Source organism: Lissotriton vulgaris, chromosome 8 (assembly GCF_964263255.1).
Source record: "Lissotriton vulgaris chromosome 8, aLisVul1.2, whole genome shotgun sequence".
Lineage (NCBI taxonomy): Eukaryota > Metazoa > Chordata > Amphibia > Caudata > Salamandridae > Lissotriton > Lissotriton vulgaris.
Genome location: NC_141696.1, coordinates 7,109,632 through 7,115,631, shown reverse-complemented (window position 1 = coordinate 7,115,631; position 6,000 = coordinate 7,109,632).

Here is a 6,000-nt window from a genome sequence, read left to right as displayed (position 1 = left end):
AGGAGAGAAGAGGAAGGAGAGGAAGAGCCAGGGTCAGTGGAGGGAAGAGGAGGATTGAAGGGAAAAGATGGGATCAAAAGAGGAGAGAAGAGGAAGGAGGGGAAGAGCCAGGGTCACTGGAGGGAAGAGGAGGATTGAAGGGAAAAGATGGGACCAAAAGAAGAGAGAAGAGGAAGGAGGGAAAGAGCCAGGGTCATTGGAGGGAAGAGGAGGATTGAAGGGAAAAGATGGGATCAAAAGAGGAGAGAAGAGGAAGGAGGGGAAGAGCCAGGGTCACTGGAGGGAAGAGGAGGATTGCAGGGAAAAGATGGGATCAAAAGAGGAGAGAAGAGGAAGGTGGGGAAAAGCAAGGGTCACTGGAGGGAAGAGGAGGATTGAAGGGTAAAGATGGGATCAAAAGAGGAGAGAAGAGGAAGGAGGGGAAGAGCCAGGGTCACTGGAGGGAAGAGGAGGATTGAATGAAAAGATGGGATCAAAAGAGGAGAGAAGAGGAAGGAGAGGAAGAGCCAGGGTCAGTGGAGGGAGGAGGAGGATTGAAGGGAACAAAGATGGGATCAAAAGAGAAGTGGAAGGAGGGGAAGAGCCAGGGTCACTGGAGGGAAGAGGAGGATTGAAGGGAACAAAGATGGGATCAAAAGAGGAGAGAAGAGGAAGGAGGGGAAGAGCCAGGGTCACTGGGGGAAGAGGAGGATTGAAGGGAAAAGATGGGATCAAAAGAGGAGAGAAGAGGAAGGAGGGGAAGAGCCAGGGTCACTGGAAGGAAGAGGAGGATTGAAGGGAAAAGATGGGATCAAAAGAGGAGAGAAGAGGAAGGAGGGGAAGAGCCAGGGTCACTGGAGGGAAGAGGAGGATTGAAGGGAAAAGATTGGATCAAAAGAGGAGAGAAGAGGACGGTGGGGAAGAGCCAGGGTCACTGGAGGGAAGAGGAGGATTGAAGGGAAAAGATTGGATCAAAAGAGGAGAGAAGAGGACGGTGGGGAAGAGCCAGGGTCACTCAAGGGAAGAGGAGGATTGAAGGGAAAAGATGGGATCAAAAGAGGAGAGAAGAGGAAGGAGAGGAAGAGCCAGGGTCACTGGAGGGAAGAGGAGGATTGAAGGGAAAAGATGGGATCAAAAGAGGAGAGAAGAGGAATGAGGGAAGAGCCAGGGTCACTGGAGGGAAGAGAAGGACTGAAGGGAACAGAGGGGATCGAAGAGAAGAGGAAGGAGGGAAAGAGCCAGGGTCACTGGAGGGAAGATGAGGATTGAAGGGAAAAGATGGGATCAAAAGATGAGAGAAGAGGAAGGAGGGAAGAGCCAGGGTCACTCAAGGGAAGAGGAGGATTGAAGGGAAAAGATGGGTTCAAAAGAGGAGAGAAGAGGAAGGAGGGGAAGAGCCAGGGTCACTGGAGGGAGGAGGAGGATTGAAGGGAAAAGATGGGATCAAAAGAGGAGAGAAGAGGAAGGTGGGGAAGAGCCAGGGTCACTGGAGGGAAGAGGAGGATTGAAGGGAAAAGATGGGATCAAAAGAGGAGAGAAGAGGAAGGTGGGGAAGAGCCAGGGTCACTGGAGGGAAGAGGAGGATTGAAGGGAAAAGATGGGATCAAAAGAGGAGAGAAGAGGAAGGAGGAGAAGAGCCAGGGACACTGGAGGGAAGAGGAGGATTGAAGGGAAAAGATGGGATCAAAAGAGGAGAGAAGAGGAAGGAGGAGAAGAGCCAGGGTCACTGAAGGGAAGAGGAGGATTGAAGGGGCACAAAGATGGGATCAAAAGAGGAGAGAAGAGGAAGGAGGGGAAGAGCCAGGGTCACTGGAGGGAAGAGGAGGATTGAAGGGAAAAGATGGGATCAAAAGAGGAGAGAAGAGGAAGGAGGCGAAGAGCCAGGGTCACTGGAGGGAAGAGGAGGATTGAAGGGAAAAGATGGGTTCAAAAGAGGAGAGAAGAGGAAGGAGGCGAAGAGCCAGGGTCACTGGAGGGAAGAGGAGGATTGAAGGGAAAAGATGGGATCAAAAGAGGAGAGAAGAGGAAGGAGGGAAGAGCCAGGGTCACTGGAGGGAAGAGGAGGATTGAAGGGAAAAGATGGGATCAAAAGAGGAGAGAAGAGGAAGGTGGGGAAGAACCAGGGTCACTGGAGGGAAGAGGAGGATTGAAGGGGAAAGATGGGATTAAAAGAGGAGAGAAGAGGAAGGAGTGGAAGAGCCAGGGTCACTCAAGGGAAGAGGAGGATTGAAGGGAAAAGATGGGATCAAAAGAGGAGAGAAGCGGAAGGAGGAGAAGAGCCAGGGTCACTGGAGGGAAGAGGAGGATTGAAGGGGCACAAATATGGGATCAAAAGAGGAGAGAAGAGGAAGGAGGGGAAGAGCCAGGGTCACTGGAGGGAAGAGGAGGATTGAAGGGAAAAGATGGGATCAAAAGAGGAGAGAAGAGGAAGGAGGAGAAGAGCCAGGGTCACTGGAGGGAAGAGGAGGATTGAAGGGGCACAAATATGGGATCAAAAGAGGAGAGAAGAGGAAGGAGGGGAAGAGCCAGGGTCACTGGAGGGAAGAGGAGGATTGAAGGGAAAAGATGGGATCAAAAGGAGAGAAGAGGAAGGAGGGGAAGAGTCAGGGTCACTGGAAGGAAGAGGAAGATTGAAGGGGCACAAAGATGGGATCAAAAGAGGAGGGAAGAGGAAGGAGGGAAGAGCCAGGGTCACTGGAGGGAAGAGGAGGATCGAAGGGGCACAAAGATGGAATCAAAAGAGGAGAGAAGATGACAGTGAGGAAGAGCCAGGGTCACTGGAGGGAAGAGAAGGACTGAAGGGAACAGAGAGGATCAAAGAGAAGAGGAAGGAGGGAAGAGCCAGGGTCACTGGAGGGAAGAGGAGGATTGAAGGGGCACAAAGATGGGATCAAAAGAGGAGAGAAGAGGAAGGAGGGGAAGAGCCAGGGACACTGGAGGGAAGAGAAGGACTGAAGGGAAAAGATGGGATCAAAAGAGGAGAGAAGAGGAAGGAGGCGAAGAGCCAGGGTCACTGGAGGGAAGAGGAGGATTGAAGGGAAAAGATGGGATCAAAAGAGGAGAGAAGAGGAAGGAGGGGAAGAGCCAGGGTCACTGGAGGGAAGAGGAGGATTGAAGGGAAAAGATGGGATCAAAAGAGGAGAGAAGAGGAAGGAGGGGAAGATTCAGGGACACTGGAGGGAAGAGGAGGATAGAAGGGAAAAGATGGGATCAAAAGAGGAGAGAAGAGGAAGGAGGCGAAGAGCCAGGGTCACTGGAGGGAAGAGAAGGACTGAAGGGAACAGAGAGGATCAAAGAGAAGAGGAAGGAGGGAAAGAGCCAGGGTCACTGGAGGGAAGAGGAGGATTGAAGGGGCACAAAGATGGGATCAAAAGAGGAGAGAAGAGGAAGGAGGGGAAGAGCCAGGGACACTGGAGGGAAGAGGAGGATTGAAGGGAAAAGATGGGATCAAAAGAGGAGAGAAGAGGAAGGAGGGGAAGAGCCAGGGTCACTGGAGGGAAGAGAAGGACTGAAGGGAAAAGATGGGATCAAAAGAGGAGAGAAGAGGAAGGAGGCGAAGAGCCAGGGTCACTGGAGGGAAGAGGAGGATTGAAGGGAAAATATGGGATCAAAATAGGAGAGAAGAGGACGGTGGGAAGAGCCAGGGTCACTGGAGGGAAGAGGAGGATTGAAGGGACACAAAGATGGGATCAAAGAGGAGAGAAGAGGAAGGAGGAGAAGAGCCAGGGTCACTGGAGGGAAGAGGAGGATTGAAGGGAACAGAGAGGATCAAAGAGAAGAGGAAGGAGGGAAAGAGCCAGGGTCACTGGAGGGAAGAGGAGAATTGAAGGGAAAAGATGGGATCAAAAGAGGAGAGAAGAGGAAGGAGGGTAAGAACCAGGGTCACTGGAGGGAAGAGGAGGATTGAAGGGGCACAAAGATGGGATCAAAAGAGGAGAGAAGAGGAAGGAGGGGAAGAGCCAGGGTCACTGGAGGGAAGAGAAGGACTGAAGGGAAAAGATGGGATCAAAAGAGGAGAGAAGAGGAAGGAGGCGAAGAGCCAGGGTCACTGGAGGGAAGAGGAGGATTGAAGGGAAAAGATGGGATCAAAAGAGGAGAGAAGAGGAAGGAGGCGAAGAGCCAGGGTCACTGGAGGGAAGAGGAGGATTGAAGGGAAAGATGGGATCAAAAGAGGAGAGAAGAGGAAGGAGGGGAAGAGCCAGGGTCACTGGAGGAAAGAGGAGGATTGAAGGGAAAGATGGGATCAAAAGAGGAGAGAAGAGGAAGGAGGGGAAGAGCCAGGGTCACTGGAGGGAAGAGGAGGATTGAAGGGAAAGATGGGATCAAAAGAGGAGAGAAGAGGAAGGAGGGGAAGAGCCAGGGTCATGGAGGGAAGAGGAGGATTGAAGGAGCACAAAGATGGGTTCAAAAGAGGAGAGAAGAGGAAGGAGGGGAAGAGCCAGGGTCACTAGAGGGAAGAGGAGGATTGAAGGGAAAAGATGGGATCAAAAGAGGAGAGAAGAGGAAGGAGGGGAAGAGCCAGGGTCACTGGAGGGAAGAGGAGGATTGAAGGGAAAATATAGGATCAAAATAGGAGAGAAGAGGACGGTGGGAAGAGCCAGGGTCACTGGAGGGAAGAGGAGGATTGAAGGGAAAAGATGGGATCAAAAGAGGGAGAGAAGAGGAGGGAGGAGAAGAGCCAGGGTCACTGGAGGTAAGAGGAGGATTGAAGGGAAAGATGGGATCAAAAGAGGAGAGAAGAGGAAGGAGGGGAAGAGCCAGGGTCACTGGAGGTAAGAGGAGGATTGAAGGGAAAAGATGGGATCAGAAGAGGAGAGAAGAGGAAGGAGGGGAAGAGCCAGGGTCACTGGAGGGAAGAGGAGGATTGAAGGGAAAAGATGGGATCAAAAGAGGAGAGAAGAGGAGGATGGGGAAGAGCCAGGGTCACTGGAGTGAGGAAAATGAAATTTTGCCTGACCGATATGTCCCCAACGTGTACCCTGCGTTTAGTATATATGCATGTCACCCATGCATTTTCCCGTAGTGGCTTGAATAACAAGGCCTCTGCAAATCATGTCCTGCATTAGGATGCCAGTCATTAAGTCTCCCATGTAAGAAACGTTAAGTCAGCTGTGAGGCCCATGTGTTTGCATTGTGCACGTTTAATATCGAGCTGAACCCGTTTTGCGGCTCAGTTTGAACCAGTCTTTGAATTAGGGTTTTTCATGGCTCAGACACTCTGAGAGTTACAGTCACGTATCCCTGACCTCGCATACTTCTGGCTCAGCCGAGCGAGGCCCAGCAAGGGGTGCCAAGGCAGTATTTTGCACAACAGTTATCTGCTTGCTCTACAGATTCACATTCCAGTCTGGTGAAGAAGGTAAACAGAACCCGTCCGCGGAGATAGGGCCTAGCCTTTCTGTCTCTGTATAAGTGAAATATAGAACTTGCATCCATAGAAAGCTCACAAGCCCACGTAATAAACGAAGACATATATGCCCTCCCTGGCTCTTGGTGATGAGCGACCTTTGCTTCAGACAATACATCCACTGTCTCAAGAATTCAGATAATACCAGACGTACCTTTCGCCTCGACACCGAAGGTCTCCCTACTAGACCGAAAGTCAGCTCCCCCCAGTTACACGTCAATTGCACGTCATGGTCAAGTTGCGCACACAAGTGGGGCAAAGTTCTAGCTGGCGATACAACTCCTTCTCTAAATGTCCACCCACCTATGACTCACCTATTACTCATCAAGTGAACACCCTCATGCACGCCCACTTGCTCTTATCTCATTTCTTTCTTGCTCTGCCTAGAGCGCTCCTCCCTATGTACAAGATTGAATGTATAAAAGCATATTCAGCAACGAATGTTTAGAAGACCCTTCCAGAACCTTAGAGGTGATGGAACAGATTCTCCCTTAACTCGAGTTATTGGAAAAAAGCCCTTTAATTCGGACACCACGGACTCTGCCTCTCATTTTTATTCCATGATGTTTTGTTTATATATAGAAATTATGTCGGGGTAATATTTTATTTACCAC